Below are 20234 nucleotides of genomic sequence, written 5' to 3' on the forward strand. Positions count from 1 at the left end.
CACTGACAATAAACCTATAAATACACTGCTTAACAATGACAATTTGTGCCTATTCCTCGTCAATTCCCTGCCTTCATCACAGTTACTTAATACATTGCATGCCACATGCATCAGTGGTTCCCAAACTGGGGTCCGCGATCCCCTTAGGGGGGCGCCCGAGTTCACATGAGGTTGAATAAATAAAATGTTTCAATAATCATTTTATATAAAAATCATGTGCTTACAATAGCAAAATAATGCAATCAAAAATTGTTATATCTTATATAAATAATTATTTCAATTTCCGGCTCCATCGGCATACATTCACACAGGGCTTTGCGGTGGCTGGAAGCACTGAAATTGGCGGTTCTCGCTATGAGACTCAGATGAGAATTGTCCTCTGTCAGCCGTCAAACGTTCATGTCAACATAAAAATCACAAGGAAAAAGACCAGAGAAACGTTGCAACACAGAAAGGAAGGAAGGAAGGAAGGAAGGAAGGAAGCAAGCAAGCAAGGGAGGGGCAACTTTTATTAAAATATACAAACCACAAAACGAAAGTAGAAAGCTCCCTCCGGTCGACTGCCGGCCACACAAACATAATAGAACATACAAAAAATCCAGGCCTGGTCCTCTCTCGTCCTACACTCCGTCGCTTTTCTTTTTATGCTTCCGATCTCTTCTATGATAGATGCAAGACCGGTGCAACGCGCAGCTGACACTAATCACTCGCGTTCCCTCACAGCTGTTTGAGAATTCAAGTAAAAATGTAATTAAAATATTTTAAATTAATCATCTTAACCATTTAATTGAATTTATGATTAAATTATTTCATTAAATTAATTTATATTTACTATCTATATATGTGTGTACATATATATGACGGTTGGGGGGGGGCTCCGATTATCATATATGTACGTAGGGGGCCGAAGTGAAAAAAGGCTGGGAACCACTGACCGAATTTAGCTAGATGCTGAATATCCCAATTAGCAATAGTCTAAAAAACGAAATATAATACAGAAAACACTCAACATGTCAAAAAACATAAACAGAACTTAACTGACCTCAAGTCATTTTTCTTTATTTACTGTTTATGTATTATTAAACATATGTATCACGCATTTTATTGATAACTTACCAAATATGCTGACGTCAAAAAACATAGCAGCAGAAGCACAGAAACACGTTGCCCAGTGAACTGAAGAAACGTTTTTGCCATTAATATGAATATTCAATAACGCTTTCCATGAAGTACTGGTTGTTGGTGTGACCATAGCTATACGTTTTCAGTTCCTAGAAACAGCTAGGAAAGTTTTCTTCTGACTTAAACCATCCGTTTTCCCATCAGATATGAGACGAGGAAGTTGAAGTTGTAAAGCGTATGCCGAGAGAGTGAGTAAACGCGCGAGAGATGGAGTGAGTATGGAAAGCCAAGGGGATCAAAAACATGCGAATTTTGACACGTAAACAACATACTTGTATTCTAAGTTATGGAAAGCCAGGAGGGTCAAAAATGTGCGAATTTTAACACCTCAACAATGCGTAGAGTGCAGCCGCTCATTCTATTTGGATAGAAGTTTTCTGATTTTTGTAAATTAATAAAAAAATAACCAATAAACTATTTAAATAAATTAAAAGTGAAAAAATGGACGTATGTGCAAATACATTCTATAAGGAAATACAGCTTCAAAGGCGAATGTATGATCACAATATCCACTGCATACAGGATGAAGGAGGCAGGGGCGCTGCCAGGAATTTTGGGCCCCATGACAAAACATCAAATTGGGCCCCCTCTGCGCAGTTGTTGTCATCACATCTCTAGGACCTAACTGTCCCATTAATAGCTTTACATAACTCTAATTAAAGGCTTGCAACTATGTTGTTTCTTGTAGTTCAATACTAGTACTAGCACAATATTTACTGCTGGTGATTTGTACATGCATGCAAGTCTAGTATGTAGTTCCCTATTTGAAGCAAGATTAAAAGCAACCATAAAAAATGTGCTGAAGGCTATCTTTTACAGTCTCAATATAATTTTATTGTAAAATTTGACAAAATGGAAAATTCTCTTAACATTAATAATTATTAATGAAAGATTTAAAAACGAAAAAACTTAAAAGTTAACATCATCCTCTCAAAACAATGAAAGCGGCAGATATTTTTTACTTAGCTGCTCATATATGCCAACAAGAAAATAAAGTGGACATGTAAAATGGAATTTCCACACCAGGGTTATTATAGTGCTAAACGTTTCCCTGCACTGATTAAATGGTGATTAAATGTAATTAACCTATGGTTTTATGTGAGATTGAATGGTTCTTTCTCGTGTCTCGTCATTGTTCCCTGCATCCCGTTCCTCGTCAGCCTCTCCTCAGTGCTAATCCCCAGCACCTGTTCTCATTAATGATCCTTTGTCTGTTTCCCCTATAAAGAGTCCTCATGTTCATTGTCCTGTGCTCGTGCATTGTTTCTTGTTCCTGTACACTTGTACCTGTTGATATGGCTGTTCCTGAATCTTCTTGTTACGCAGTGTCAAAGTAAGTGTAGTTGAGTGTTAGTTCATTGTAAGTCCTGTTAAGTCCTGTTAAGTATTGTATTTTAGTCTTTGTTAGTTTAAGTGTAGTTAGTCCAGTTCCTGTGTACCTTTTTGTTGTTATTGTGTCCTGTTCTGTTTTACCCCATCGTGGGCCTTTGTTTTGCCGTTTGTTTAGTATTGTTTAATAAATCCTTGTTACCACCTCTAATGTCTGTGTCTGCCTGCAATTGGGTTCCCACGCCATGTCTCCACCGGAGAACCATGACAGATTAGCCTCTTCAGGTGTTTTATCAGAGTTTACTTTTTAGTCAATGGGTTTTTTTACTTTTACTGGCAAACACAATGATATCATTATTGTATATTTTAAATGTATATTATGGTTTGATAATGTTAAATTAGTTTTTTACCTATTTTGGGGCCCCTGTCAGTCATCGGCCCTTGGAATTGTCCTAACTTTCCCCCCTATACGGCGCCCGTGGAAGAAAGTATCACTTGTGGTATGCCTATGATTTTACAAGAATATTTATACACACTGTTGTACTGCTTAATTTAATAAATTGATACATTTTCGTGATTCCTTGACAAATGTAAAATAAATAATAAAAAAATCTTTGTCCAAACTTTTGGCCAGTACTGGATGTAAACAATAACTGGATAATATTCCAATTATGCTGTTATGAACTATTAAATACAAACTAAGCCATTACAGGCTAGCACTGATTAATATAGATTCATATTTTAATGTTTTGTGAAAATGGCTTTATGGTTTATTTCTACGCAAGCAAAAAAAAGGCAGCTTTTTAAACAATTTTAATCTGAAATAGTTTTACACAAGACGTCGCATTGCTTCTTTTAGCAGTGTGTAAAAGTAATATACTGTATTGATTCACAAACACAACATTTCATACATCCATTTAGAAGGGTGTGATGTAAAAAAAAACACCTGAATTTGAGTTCATGTGGAAAAGTATCCAACAGCACTCATGGGCAGAAGTTTACACTTGTACCATAAGAATCCATGTGTGCATCCATGGCCTGAATATTTATAGGTCCTGCAAGAATGTCTACTTGGACTTGCTGCATCTGTATTTGGCTAGGACTGAAGTGATTAAAAGAACACTGACTACTTCCTGCCAGTTCAGCACATGAACTGAAGCAACTGCACCTTGATTTTTGGTTTAAAAAATCTCAGCAATGGCAGTAAATTGTTGCTGCTTTGGAACAATCCACATATAAATAAACTTGAATTGAATTGTCCCGTTCACATATTCCCTTTAAGCTCCACATTTTCTCAAGCTCTACATTACATTGAAACATCAGCACGTATCAAGCGTACGTATAGTATAAGTTCTGACAGGCCGCATTACTAAATCTTGCTCTGATCTCATCGGGTGCAGCTACTCCGTGTCAACCAATCCATCACCAGCACTTAATTTCCTCCTCTGACAGACAGACAGAGCAAGAGAGAGAGAGATAGCAGATAGATAGATAGATAGATAGATGGATATATAGATCGATAGAGAAATGATTCTGAGGAGGATAATCAGGTTCCTCGCTTACATTATCGTCTGTCTCATTTGAAGGAAACCTTTGTTTAGAGGCCATTTCAATAGAGAGTTGATACAGAGAGAGCCAACAGACCACAAAGAGAAATGGTTTAGAATGCTTCTGTGGAAGCTTTTATATGTTTGCTCATACCCTGTAAACCACAAAAATTATGTTTTCCCATCCCCCACGGAACAAGAAATATAAACGTTCTCACAAGAATTTAGTTTTTCCCTCACCCATGGTAAGAGAAATTAGGATACCCCCTACCCCCATGTCATGCAAACTTTCAGAGGATCTCACAATATTACAGGTATGGTTTAGGGATGAGTCACGAATTTCGAATATTCGAATAGTATATTTAATTATCGAATTTCGAATAGTGTGTGCGATCTTAAAAAATTCGCCGTGTTTTCACGTGTAACGCGTTCATGTAACCAAAGGGTGGCGCTGCCAATACGACGCACCTAAAACCTAAAGGCTGTCAATCAAGAGACAGTAGAGCAAAACATTTTCGCACAAGAATTGGTAACGAAGTTACGCATAACGGAAACGGTAAAATGATATCAAAAATGAGTTTTGTGTGGGGTCCTTTAATAAAATGAATGAGAATAAAGTGCAGCGCAAACTCTGGAATGCAAAACTGGCTTATAATGGATCAACAACTTCGATGCACAATCATTTCAGGGTGTAGCACCCAGCAGGTCCATCCACAGGTCAGCAATCAGTTGCTAGTTTATGGTCAGACCAACCAATTTGGATCCCAAACGGGCGGAGCAAATAACGGCTCTAAGTAGCAAGATGATCGCTAAGGATCTGCTTCCGATCGGCTTTGTCGGAGGAGAGGGTTTTATAAATGGAGTTTGAACAGCCGGAGTTTACTGTTCGTCTAGAAAAACGGTCTCTGCCAGACTGGAGAAACTTTTTCATGACAATAGAAACTGAAGCTTTATGAACTATTAATGCATGAAATCGCTCCGAACTGTAAATAAATGCCTTCATTCGGTTAATATGTTTTACGCGTGTTAAGTCTGCTCTAAAAGCTTTATGGCTTTATTATATTTTTCCTTGATTAATCACACTGCTGTTTTTAAGTTGGTATAAATGTACATACTCATATTTAACAAGGAAATGTTCTAGCATTATGAGCGGTTGATGCTGATCGACGTACTGTTAATAAGTGCCATTCGATTGTTAATATATTATTGTTTCAGCACGTTATCTTAATGTATTGCTTAATGTTAGATTGCATATTCCATAATACATAAAGCAGTGTGCCGTCATACTGATTTGAAGCGTAAATGTTCTCTCTCTCTCTCCGTTTGTGTGTGTAATACTGTAAATGCGTCCATGTGGGGGAGGGGTGCGAATTTCGAATAATTTTCGAATAGTTCTCATAGATCATAGATTTTTGCTTTAAATGCCCATCCCTAGTATGGTTATGTTAGATTTTTGAACATTATAAAGAAAATATGAATTTACAGGGAATATTATAAGATTATAGCATGTTATAGTGATCTCAATACCACCCAAAACAAATGGGTGTGAAATCTCTTATGTTTTATACAGCTGAAAGAGCTTGCGGTCAAAGTGACCCCGAGGAACACTGATTTTACAAAGTGTGTGTAAGGTATTGACAAAAAATCACATCATGTTAATTTTGTGTTCACTGTGTTATCTTCATTAAATAAGGAAAAGTCGTTAAATCTGAAGAAAAAAAATGATATCAATCACTTATTAACAGATGTTAAACATTGACTTCTATTGTGTAAAGAGAAAGTCAATGGGGACGAATGTTTTTTTGTTTAACTTATTAACTTAACTAAAACAACACAGCCTAAGTCAATTCCAAATACCTTGCCATTTAACTCCGTAGTCGAGTAAAATTAATTATATCTAAATGCTAGGCTGAAAGTCAGTTCTATACAGGGTATAGCGTTAGTCTTCACGGAGGTAAATGGCAAAATGTCCCATAGGTAATGTGAGTGGTCCTGTACTGAAATATTAGTGGGCAGGTGATGAGCATTAAGGTGTTTATTGAAAGGCTGTTGGGGAGGCTGTCTGGACGGTGTCGGCACGGCAGCATTTAAGAAATCTAGAATATACTGTGAGTTTGTTGTGGAAAGAAAGCTCTTATTCCTGACCTTCATTTTGATTTTAAACACGCATTAAATGCTGAAATATAAATAAAAAAATCCAGTGACACAGATAAACATAACCAGACCAACAATGTAAAAATCTTCAAGTGGTCCAAGCTCGACTCGAACCAGCCAAAGACGCTACATGAGACTGCGAGCCAACCATTACCCCCAGTTCCCACTGCATGCGTGAACTGCGCCATCAGCATATCTAAATCATCAATACACCTGCAGATTCGCGAGGGAATTCACACCGGATGCGTTTGTAAAGCATGACAGCAGCTGCATCAAATGTAGGCTACAAGGTGAGCAAGCCAACCACACAGCATGCATTCGTTTTTTTTTACATACTCCTAGTCTCCTAAAAACACATCAGGCTTGCTTATTTTGTGCATTCTGAGGACTTTTATTGCGCAACAATTTATATTAGTCCATCTTAAATGTGCTGTAATTTTAACAGAGCTGAGCTGCACAGCAAAAATAGAAAATAAGTTATTTTAAAGAAACTGAGAAACAAGAAACTGTTCGTCCCCGTTGACTTTTTCTTTATTCAAAAGAAGTCAATGGGGACCAATGGTAAATGATGACAAAATCTTATTTTTTGGGGTGAACTAGCTTTAATAATGACTTGACATAGTTTTACATATCACACCTTGCTTCCTGGAACATACTGCATTAGTTATATGTTTTTCTTTTCAGTGAGCTTTTCTTTCATGTCTTTGCATTTTTTGTTTTCCACAAAGTTAACATGGATATGGATTTGAGATGATACGATTCTCCGACTTGCCGACTTGGCAAAGAGCGAGCAAACCAAGAAGAGGAGGGGCTATATGTATTAGCTAATAAGTTATGGAAGCATATTGGTTGCTATATTCAATTTGAAATCCAATATGCAAAATGGCAATGCAGTATGTAAAATGACAATTCAATTGTGTATCTAAATATATTTCAAATAACATATTTGCAACATTAAGTGCAAAATAAAATTCTATTATATCAATTACATTTGTCAGTTCCTATAGTAGTTTTAATAAGTTATTTAAATGGCTATTTTTAAGTCTCTTTAAGTTGCAAAATGAAAATGAAAATGAATTCCCTGGATTGATTATAAATGTTTAAGATAGTCAAGCAAAGCTGTAGCAAAAAGAAAATTCTAATTTCATTTTCCATAAATGTATTAACATTAACAGGTTAAACATTTGGGATTGCATTTTAATTTACACACAGCGCGTTGAGTGTTGCAAAATTCAATGTTGACTTTACAATGCATTTCGAGCTGACCACGCCCCCTCCCCGGTACAGCGTCATTGCGTGAAGGTGGAGCCAGCATCGCTAGTTACGTGTGTTGTTTTGAGATTTTGAAAACACGTACGACTGCAGATATCATGAAAGCGTTGAATCGCTTGCACATACACATTTTCATCATAAACACTTTCAGTATTTGTTGTCTTAGTCAATATCTTAACATAATCATTCAAAAACTGTTTTTGTGGCGCAACGTTTCCTTAACTTCAGGAATCGAGCTACAGATCTGTCACAGCCCAAAGTGCACCATCCGGATGAATAAGAATTCAGGGGTAACATTCGAATGGCAGATCTCCACTTTGGCAATGTTTATGTATATTTGTGCATAAACATATAGTGGCAATCGTGGCCTAATGGTTAGAGAGTCGGATTCGCTCCCCGGGTATGGAAGGGTGATAGTGCCATGGATTACCTTCCGAAGGAGACAGTCGTGTATTAGAGGTGGATAGTTATGAGATGTATTTTCTGCCAATTCGAAGCCTAACCAGGAGAAGGAGAAGGAGCAGCCTACCCTCTCGTCTGGTCAGGGTATATTCTGGCAAACCGTTTCCCGATCACGTTTTGCAATCGGCAAAGCAGTCTGTAGCACACGCCGTTTACTATGGCGCTCCTTTTGTGTCATTCCGTTACTGACCAAGCTCACATGCGTGTCGACGTGCGTGTAGACATGCGTTTGGAGAACGCGCGACGTGTTGACGTGCGTGTAAACATGCGTGTGGAGAACGCACGTGCGTCTTAACGTGTTTTTGACTATAATAATAAGTATAGGCTATTATGCTACTGTCACACTAGAAAGCAAAAATTGGAGAAATGCATGTTTAACCAAAGTCTGTGAATCAAAAGCAAAGCTTTACTACAGTAACCATGTGAGGCTATGTGTTTTATTCATTAAATAATTTTGACCACCTTTTGATTTTTGGATAAAAATCTGTCATTCTTTATTTTGGAATATTTTCTAATTATTCCCTAAATGTTACAGCCTATCTGTGGAAATTTGAGGTTATATCCCGTTCCTCTTCCTACGAATAGATGGTTCAGTGTGAACATTTTCTGATTTGTAATTGGAGCCATTCATAGTTTACTTCTAACTGTGACATGTTTGTTTCCGTTTTGTTATGTATGTCCATTACCATAACCAGCGAGGATACAGTAGAGAACCAGAGCGAACCTTGGATGCTTTTTAGCATATCAGCCACTAGGCGGCGTTTAGCGCCATTTTGGGTTGAAATGCCAACTGGACAACAGATTTACAGAATAGTGCAAAATAAAATGATCAAATTAAGTCATCAGCAAATTTTATGATACATACAGCTCATTTTGGATGGTCAAGTTTTATTCTATCACTTTTGAAATCCAAGCATTAAGTAGCCTACACATTTGAGGTATAGTTCTAGCTTACATGCTACTTTATTGAGTTTTTCCATTTTATGCATCTTTACCTTTACTATTATTAGTTACTATTACTATACTAGGTCGGAAATATATATATTGTACATTTTATTACTTTTATATAAGACCAGGCCTACTGAAAAAAAGGAATAGAACCCCGCTCAAAAAACAATAGAAAATAATGGAATTAATGGTTGTGATGTCAACTCCAAATGCTGTTAAATCCTATTGGAATAATACTCAAAAAACTCAGGAGTTAATTAATTAAATAAATTAATTTAAGTAACAAAGTAATTTTGTTAAGTAATTTTGGAGACAAGACATTTTTTATACGTGCAGAGTTTTTTTTTAAAAGTGTATATAGTGTTATTTCCTCTGTTTTAATATCTAATCAACCATCAAAAACTAAGCATAATTTGAAAGTTAAAACACTTAACATTCAATTTAGGAGCATGTTCTTGCAATCAATACAATACTCAGATATGGAGGGTTTATAAGTGTTTATCATGATAATAACTGATAACTGACATTTTGGGCTTTTGTCATCATGTATTATAATCATTCAGGGTGAATTTCAGTTTGAATATTTTTTAAGGTAGCTGATATTGCCATGACAGCAGCAACAAGTTATATGGGACTACCAAATCACTTTCACCGCAAAAAAGGAGGAAGGACTGGGCTGCTGTTGGGCACTGGTGTTACAGAAAAATGTTCTATTGAGTCTTGCCGTTTGGTATCTAAATTCTAAGAATATCTGGCTTTATTGTTTATAATGTTTAAATAAATACTATTTAAATAAATACTATTTAAACTAGCTTGCGATCTGAGAGAACAAAGATTTGGGAACACATAGCCTACAAGTGATTTTTAAAATTTCTGTATATCACAAAGTCATTAGAGATGAAGTGGAGAACCGTTAAATTACACAATTTCAATGAGGTCTTCTGTAGCTGTAACTTTTTATTCTTTTGAAAAATTGTACAAATCGTTATTTTATTGTTGAATAATTATTAAAATTCAGGGAGTGTAACAATTACTAGTTTTAAAACTTTAGATTAAACCAAAAATTACTTTACTCTTACTCTAAAAAAACATGTTTAATTGTCACAAGATATAGGTTGTCCAGGCGTTTAGGCAGACGCACGTTCTCCAGGCGTTTTGGCAGACGCACGTTCTCTGTGCATATATCTCAAAGACGTAATCTACACGTTAATTTCTTACGTGACGTCTGTATAGATCAACAGCCACACGTTACTAACGTGTCTACGTGACGTGATATATGCGTGTACGTCTCCATATAAAACAAATGGAGACGTACACGCACGCTTACATGTGTGTTATAAGTCGTGCTTGTGAGTCTCGTTTGCTAATGATACAATCCGAGCGCCATAATGATACAAAAGGAGCGCCATATAGGAACGCCATAATACACATGTTAACAGATGAGAGAGCATTCATACCGCACGCGTAAGCAGCGCGTAAAAGCAGCAGTGCAGCGATCATTTTGGCGCCGAGTCTATTTTTGCTGCGCTGCTAACGCCCAATTAAAGCGACAGTGTGTTTTTAACAGTCGCCATGAGTTTCAAAAAGACTATTGCCAGGAGTTATTTTGGCCAAAACGACAACGGCACATTTAAAGGATTTATAATACAAGTATATCTTAGATGATATGCTTATATTTTAAATGAAGGAGTGGCAAACGATCAAATTAAGCTGTCAGTGTACTGTCTGAAACCCACTGTCATAATTATATTCTGAAAAAAAACAGATCAAACTACATAGACATCGTGTAAAATGTTTATATTGCGTATGTGTGAGAGAAAAGCGATCGCATGACAAGTCTGTCACTCTCTGTGGTGAGTTAACCCTTAAGTGACTTCGCATCCTTCAAATCACGATAGGTTTTTATTTATAACTTGTTCTACATAGATCTAAAAGAGCATGAAACAGGCGTATATAACAAATCATAGTAATGCTATCTACATAAAAGCGCTTTCATGAAGTTCTGGAAGATATTTTGCTCAATGATTTATGTAAATAACTTAATGTGAAATTACATTGTTGTAGTGTGTTAACAGTTACAAAGGACATTAAATAAGACAAGATGAAGAAGATGTAAATTGCATGTGAGCAGTGGCGTTTTGTCAGAGCGGTGGAAAATCACATAAAGAGGTAAGCCATATTTAGGTTTTAATTTTATTATTATTCCTTAAATTAACTATTTCAGAATATAACAGTTAGTTCTGCAGCGTCGCCATGAGCTAATTATTTGTACCAGGTTTAACATGGTCGGTGGAGAAAATGCAATCGAGTTTCATGTCTCCATAAAGTTTTGTTAAGACCATCGGTAAGCTTCATGGGGAATACTGTGGATTGAACATTTTAAAACTATTCAAATTATGTTGCGATGTAATATTGCAATCATGTGCAAAACCAGAGGGCGCCCTCTCAGAGTAAGACCCAAATAGAAGTAGGCAAATTCTACCTTTAAAAGCCTCGAGTGGTTAAAAGCATTCAGCTGTCGCGACGATGTTGTCTTGTTCTACAATCCATTTCATGTTTATAAGAATATAGTATATTTATAATGCGATGTTAAGTGCGCGGTATGTTAAGGCACTTTATTAAAATCATACATTTGAACTTAATTAGAAATATAACTTGTTTAGATTTGTTGCTGTCTTTTGGTTATTAAAAATGAGTGAACAATTTCATGGAAAACCAAAACATGAAACGTTTAAAACTATGTTTTCATTATGATTGTGATTACTTCAAACTGAAGCAGTCAGAGTTGTTTTAAATGAGACAACACAACAATTAGGATACTAGTCGGAACACACAATCAACTATTTTAATTTGGTATTGCTTGGGTTTGTGTTTACAATCAAGTGCAGGTATACAGATTCCTTCTTTTGATGTCTGCGGTTCAAATACCTTAATTAACTGAAATTATAACTATTTAAAGGCTTTAATTAAAAATGCTAATAATTGTACAAAAGGGTTAAAATTGTGACATCTTTATATTTAAGAGGTGTGTCTCTTCAAGCTATGTTGTACAATTTCTAATATGTAACTTTTTGTTGTTTACAGATCATTGTGAGGCTCCTTGTTGCAGCATCTCTGTAAGCATTTATGCAGGCTTCTTAAGGCCTATTGTCAGTCTAAATTCCCTGCATTTAGGACTTGTAGCATGAAATCATGGTGTGGAAGTGCAAAGTTTGCGAGTTGACATCATCTTCAAAGGGAGCTCTTTTGAGGCACTACAGACAAAAACATGGACGATTTACACATAGCCATACTATACCTTGCCCACATTACTACTGTCCATGCTTTTTCAAAACACACGGTTCCCTTCGCACACATTCGACTAGATATAATTTAATCGAGGACACTTTGGACCCAGAGGCAGTGCTTTCCTTTAACTGTAACATTTGCAATACACAACATTCTTCTGAAAAGGACTATTTTCAACATTTGTGTAAACACCTCAAAGGTCACGAAACTGTAGAATGTGTATTTTCTGGGTGTGATTTTAAGACAAACGTTTATGGGACTTTTGTGACGCACAAAAGCAGAAAACACAATCCTCATTCTCCAAAGGATTTCAAGGCTGATGTGATGAGTGAGACCAGGAAACATTCAGTTGCTGTTGATCCACACTGTGAGGATTCAGAAAGTATCGCTGGAGAAAGTGATGATCAGGTTCCAGATGACGAGATTCCTAATGTGTCACAAACAGTTCTGAATAAATTAGCCCTGCTCCTGTTGCAGCTGGAGAGTGTATATAATGTTTCTGCTAGATGTATTGATGACTTAGTAAGCGAACTCCAGTTTATATCTTCTCTGACATGTGAACAAGATGTGCAAAACATTGTTGATTCAAATTTAAAGGAGAATGACTGTATTCTCAGTGAAGAGAGTATTTGTGAATTTGTTGATGAACTTTGTAAGGTCAATCCCATAGAAACAGCACTAGATGTAAAGGGTCCACTTGGCACTTCTTTCAAGAGAAGAAACTATTTTAAGGACAATCTTAAGGTTGTAGAACCTGTGGAATATATTTTGGATAGTGCTGAAAGTAGATACTATCAGTATGTACCTATTGTCCTGACATTGCAACGTTCTCCTGGCATGTACATGAGCTTGGAAATTGTCTCATCAACATTAGAGTCTTTTGATCATGGCAAACATTTCACTGAAAACAATTTTCTTGCAGAGGATGAAACTAAAATCCTTCTGATATTATATGTTGATGATTTCGAGGTGTGCAATCCACTTGGAACTTCTAGGAAAAAGCACAAAATCAGAGCGGTATATTGGGTTTTGGCAAATATGCCACCAGAATTGCGATCTGCTCTTGCATCAATACAGTTGGCTGTTCTCAGCAAAGCTGATGATGTGAAAAGATTTGGATATGACGTCATTTACATACAGAGAGCAGCTAGTATGAACTGTGTATGTAAACCTCACTCCACCGGGCATCAAGAGATGCACCCACCTCCGAAGGCGGCGAAGCTAGTTGATACACGCTTGGAGTGGTACGAGTTGGCTCGGAATCAACATTTGAATAAGTGAACTGAACATTGTTGACATCATCCCTCCACACAAGTATCAATTTTTTTTTACGTTTTTTATTCTCTGAATACACCCTCTTTCATTATTGAAACTGTACTAGAGCTATGTTATTGTGACTATTTGTGTCCACTAAAACATATGTTTCAACATTAAAGTTAAACTGAGATGGTTCACTTAAAGTTGCCATAGCATTTTAAACTTATATGTTTTTACAACCATATACAAATCAATAAAAAAAAAAAGGACATCCAACACAGTAAAGAGATAGACCATATAAAACGACTCAAAAGCTGCTCTTGGAACTCTGTGTGCAAGTTGTCCGGCAAATTACTATCACTTAAAAACAAACTCCTCATGGCTTGGATTGAGAGACAACGCATTGTACCAAATTCTGTTGACAACGGGATTAAGCATTTGAGATTGGTCTACATGGTTTTGTTAAATCACGTTTTGCTACAAATTGTTATAAAAAATCCCGAATGTGAAACTTTCCCACACGTTTGGGAAACAAAGACAATTTTCCACTTATCTTGAAAATGGAAGTTTTTTTTGTTTAGGTCACGGGTATGCACAGAAGAACCCAAGCGCAAGGCAGCAGTGCAGATGAGAATAAAACTTTATTAGAAACAAAACAAAGACCCACGATGGGGTAAAATTGAACAAACAAGACAAACTAGAGGACTGACTGACACTAAACATCACTTTACATAAACTGAACTTAAACACTTACTAGGATAAGACAGGAACAATGAAAAGCAGGAACAATGAGGACAGGCAATAACTCAAAATTACTAGACGAGAGCTACAAGCGAGCATCAAAGGTACATGAATTGCAAGGACTACAAAGTACACACACTTATTGGGCAAACAAGCACAAGTAACGAACCAGAACAGGACAATGAGACATGAGAGGTATAAATAGGTAGACGAACACAGGATAATTAAATAGGGACCAGGTGACACAGATCAAACACTAAGGGGAAGCTAATTAACACAAACTAGGAAACAGGAGGGTAGGAACGATGACGCGCCTCGGGGAGAGTATGGAAAGCCACAAGGTCAAAAACATCTCTCCCCACATGAAACAAAGGATTCTGTATGATTCCACCTCTAAACCAAGAAATACCTGACAAGGAGAGGTGAAACCATGACAGTTTAAGTCTTAAAACTTGTTCGACGACTCGGTAGTTCATTTTATTTTCAAGTCATTTTCATCAATACAAATGAGGAAATTTTACTAACCTTACTTGTGAGACAAATAAATAAAGCATATTGCTTAAATGATAGAAAGTCATCATGTGCCGTTGATTGAAAAGTTAAGGGAATTTTAATAAATTACATTTACAATACATTTAGTCATTTAGCAGACGCTTTTATCCAAAGCGACTTACAAGTGGGGTAGATAATTGAAGCAATTATGACAGCATAAGTACAACAAAAGCATAAGTGCAATCAAAAAGAAGACTAGTCTCATATAGCCTAACACAGTATACGGAACCATTCATTCATACATTTTTTTTTTTTAGAGAAGAGAAGAGTCAGAACAGATCAGTCAGATGTTGGCGGAAGAGATGTGTTTCACCACAAGAGTCTAGTAGTTCTTTAAACGCCACAGCTAATGGATCGTTAGCACTGTCTACGTGGATATTAAAATCTCCAACAATCAGTACTTTATCGACGTTAACCAATAGATTCGATAAGAAGTCTGCGAACTCTATCAGAATTTAGTGTAAGGCCCAGGGGGTCTATACACAGTAACCAATGTAAGAGAGACCAATGATTTTTTACTTTTGTTTGGAACTGTTATGTTCAACGCAAGCATTTCAAATGATTTAAATGTATGCATTGTTCTCCGAGTAACGGTAAGAAAGTCTCTAAAGATTGTTGCGACACCACCACCTCGACCAACCGGACGTGGCTCATGAATATAACCGTAGCTTGGAGGAGTAGACTCATTTAGACCAAAATAATCATTTGGCTTAAGCCAGGTTTCAGTTAGGCAAAGTATATCAAAACTGTTGTCTGTGATCATTTCATTTACAATAACTGCTTTTGGATTTAGTGATCTAATATTAAGTAGCCCAAACTTTAGGCGTTGGTTTTGCTCATTAAATATATTGTCTTTTGGTTTAATCATGATAAGATTTTTTCTCTGACTTTTAAATAAATTATTATTTGGTTGTATTATTCGGGGGACAGACACAGTCTCTATGCATTTGAAAGCAGTAACATTCTTAACAGTTGGGTGAGAAGAACACAGACTGTAGTTAAAATTTGTACTTACTAGTCAAATGGTGCGTAGCGTCTTTGAGATGTTGTCAGACAGAATTTCCGCTCCAATGCTGCTGGGGTGCAGCCCGTCGGGGCGGAAAAGCCTAGGTCGCTCCCAGAACAGATCAAAATTATTTACAAAGAGCAGCTTCTGTTCAATACACCATGACATTAACCAATTATTAAGCGTAAAGAGTCTACTGAACTTTTCGTTCCCTCGTCGGTAAGTAGGAAGCGGCCCTGATACGATGATCCTCGCCGTGGGCGATGCGTTGCGAACAGTATCGACCAGACTCCTGAAGTCCCTCTTCAGGATCTCCGACTGCCGCATTCTCACATCATTCACCCCCGCGTGCAGAACTACGGCTCCCACTCTTGCATCCTCCTTCAGAATCGCAGTTACCTGCGCAGACACATCGAGAACACGGGCGCCAGGAAAACAGTGAGTGCGCACCTTACCTTCATTGAAGGAGGCGCGTACGTTCCGGACGATTGAGTGTCCGATGACCACAGCGTTGGATTTCTTCTCGTAGAGGGCGGCAAAGCGATTTCTCGTAGAAATCTCGAAGACCGGTCGCGGCGGTGGGGGAGAGGTCATCGCTCCGGTCCTGGATTTCGCCTTCTGCCGTGTGTGTGCAGGTGCAGGAGTGAAGTTCATTTCGGCTCGTCGTGTTCTTGAAGCCTGGGCTCTGTGCATAGAAACACACGGAGTAGAAGTGATAGGAGTATTACAATCACGTCGAACACTTACCGCAGCTTTGCGAGCGTCAGCCCGGGATGTTTCCATCGACGTTTTACGTTCTCGCAGACGTGTTTGCCTCTCGAGTAGATCGTGGATCTGCTTCTCCAATACTTCCAGTTCTGACTGAAGTGCGAAGAAAGATTCATCATCTGCACTCAAAGGTAACGTTAAACACATATCTGAATCATTAGCCATTAGTGGTGTCATAATGAGAACAGTGAGTTAAGCAGTAAAGGCAGTATTCAGAACCTAAAGGCTGGGAATGCTAACAGCCTGAGTGCTAATAGCGAATGATCGTATAAAACAAATCTATCTGTGCGTTATATGACGATATTTGGTATGGGATACACTTAAGGATAGGTTTAACCCTCTATGAGTTATCAATTTACAATATAAATATTAAGAAATAACAGGAATAAACGATATATTTAGAAAAAGTTTGACGGAGCTCTGTCTCAAACCACGCTCTCTCAGCAAACAGGAAGTGATGAGGTCCAGGTGTTCAATCAATCCAATCAGCACGCCTCGTTTCTGTGTCAAGTGTTGACCTCTCCAAGATACTCTAAAGGACCTATCCGAGAGGTAAGCCCTAAACCATTGTAGCACCATTCCAGAGACCCCCATTGCCTTGAGGGTGGACAGGAGGATGTGATGGTTAACGGTGTCAAAGGCGGCAGATAGATCCAGTAGGATGAGAACAGATGAATTAGAGGAGGCTCTTTCCAGTCTCAGGGCTTCAATAACAGAGAGCAGCGCAGTCTCAGTGGAATGACCGCTCTTGAACCCAGACTGGTTGCTGTCCAGGAGGTTGTTCTGGGTGAGGAAAGATGAGAGCTGGTTACAAACAACACGTTCTAGAATTTTAGCAGCGAAGGGGAGTAGGGATACTGGTCTATAGTTTTCTAACAGTGCAGGATTAAGAGTAGGCTTCTTTAGTAGTGGGGTAATACGGGCCTCTTTGAAGAGTGTAGGAAATGTCACAGGTCGGGATGGGTCAAGCCGGACTACGCCCACCCCTGAACCAGGACCACCTCGAGGAGCGTATCAGAGGGAGAAATCGGAGACAGAATAAAATTTCAACAAGTTTTATTTAGAAGTAAAAGCAATTTGAAAATCCTAGTCTAAAATCTTCTTCCTTCTTGCCCTCAGGAATCGAAGGTGAACAGTACAACAACCAGGGTCTCTCCCGCTCTCTTCCTCAGTGCGGGCCCTGTAGTGAATGGGGCGGTGGACAGGTAAATTGTCAGGTAGGTCTTTCCCAGGTGGAGATGCAGTAAACAGGCGAACGGCCCGGTAAGTCTCTCTGGTAAGTAAATATTTCCAACCTCCCTTCCTTCACAGGTACGGGATCCGGGGCAGATGGCCGTCGGTCAGGTACGTATACAGCAGATTCACACTCTGATGATGGGGTGGCGAGGGAATCTTTACAGGGTAAGCGAATAATTTCAACCTCCTTCTCTCCACAGGCACAGAAACTGGAACAGAGGAATACTCCAGACAAAGTGTACCAACCCCGTTCGTAACAGAAGGACAGCCACTTCTCTCAGCACAGGTGACTATAAGGATACAGTAGACTCGAAGTCAACCGGTTGCACAGGGCTCCTACTGAAACAGACAGAAGGGATACTTCAAGTAAGCATACGGTTCACATGAGTTGGAAGGGGACGAACACTTCTCACGATACAGATGAATTGCGGGAATTCCCTAGACTCTAGTCGACAGGCTGAGCAAGGCCTCTTCTGGCCTAGATGAAGTGGATATTCCAGACAGAACGGACCGGCTTTACGTTCACAGCAGAGGGACAGTCACTTCTCCCCACACAGGTGGGCTCCCAGGTTGCAGCAGGCTCAAAGTCGATGGGCTGAACGGGACCTCTACTGGAGCAGACAGAAAGGGTGCTTCACACAAGGTATACAGTTCATGTGCATAGAAGGGAGTGAGCACTTCTCACAATACGGCTGCGTTGCAGGAATACAGCAGACTCAAAGTCAGCGGGATGAATGGGACTTCTACGGAGACAGACCACGAACAATTCAACAAGGCATCTCGTCTCTTATTCACTCAAACAGAGGGGTTAATTCAGAGTCCAGATGATAATTCCTCAACATCCACTCAGTTAGAACAGAGCAATGACACAGAACTCTCACTATTGACAGTAGACCAGCGTAGCACAGGGAGAGTGCACGGCAAAGGGAATGTATCTTCCACACACACAGCAATTCCACTTCTAGCATATAAGGTGGGGGAAACGTCAATCTTAGGCACTGCAATCTCACTTCACGACGTGCAATTTAAAGCCCGCACTCACCCTTGGGTCTCTGTCCGAGGGGGCCGCGTTCATCAATGCTACAAAGGGTATTTCGGGATGTTTTTCTTCACAAACACAGGCAGAGTTCACATCACCATTTATGATGGAGAAAGAGACAGGAGGTCGGCAATGAATCAGTACAATCCACTCGGTGACATTTATGATCGTGATCCACACACTCCAAACCACATCCAATTCAGTGTCGAATACATGCAATTACGAGACTCAGTTCTCGACTACCTAGCTCCTCTCCAATGCAAACCGGATATTCCACTTTCCCTCTGTTGCCCTCGAGTCCCTCATCAAGTCCACACTCTCCTCTTCATTCACCCGCACTCCAATAACTGCAACCACTCGATAAAACGACTTCTCACGGGAGAGAACCACACCAACAGTCTCTTTCTCTTGCTTTTTATACTCTCTCAAGTGCTGACAGGACCTCACTCAAACCCCCAAGGTAAATTCCCCACACCTGTTTCCAATCGGTCATTTGGGGTTGTCATGGCAACAGATGCACACACAGGCCTGGGACCGGTGTTACACTCAAAGTGTCCCAGCGGAAACACGGCTTCAACGGGAATAAGTTCCATATACCATTTGTCACACCGTGACATACCCCCCCGCCAAACCGTTCTAGTCCCGAGAACGGTCTCCAGACACCCAGTCTCCATACCTAGCTGGAGGCTGACCTCGATTCTCTCGCTGGGACCGACGAGGTGGGGAAACAGGTGCTTCAGGTCGTGGTCCTAGGCCTAGGCCTCTGGGAATCACCGCCCATCCTACCAGCAGGGGCATCTCGGACGTCTCGACCGGTGGATTCTCTACAACACATTTTGGATAGTTTGGACAAGGGCGAATCAAATTACGGTGTAACACCCGTTCGGGGCCTGCCTTTCCTTCTGGTCGCAATGCATATACAGGTTGGTCTGGGTGTGGCTGTCGCTGGACGACAAACGGCTGAGCCTCCCACCGGTCACTCAACTTTCCCTTCCCTTGTCGGCGATTGTCCCGCACCAGCACCCTCTCCCCTGACAGTAGCGGTGCCTCTCGAGCCGTCCGGTCATACAACCTCTTATTCTTTAACGCTGCTCGATTAATCTGGTCAGAGACTCGTTCGTACGCCGACTGGAGGCGTTGGTGGTGTCCCTGCACCCAATCTGTCAAGCTACCTCCCTCTTCTCCTGCAGTGGTCCCCAGAAGCATATCCATTGGAAGTCTCACATGTCTGCCGAACATCAGGTAAGTAGGAGCGTAACCGGTGGTACTGTGCACACTGTTATTGTAAGCCTGCACCATCGCCGGGAGCCTGTCGACCCAATGGCCTTGCTGTTCCTTCTCCAAGGTTCCTAATAAACTCAATAGGGTCTGATTAAACCTTTCACACCCCCCGTTCCCTTGGGGGTGGTAGGGAGTCGTGTGGGTCTTCTTGCATCCGTACAATTGGCACAGC

Source organism: Triplophysa dalaica, chromosome 23, assembly GCF_015846415.1.
Source record: "Triplophysa dalaica isolate WHDGS20190420 chromosome 23, ASM1584641v1, whole genome shotgun sequence".
NCBI lineage: Eukaryota > Metazoa > Chordata > Actinopteri > Cypriniformes > Nemacheilidae > Triplophysa > Triplophysa dalaica.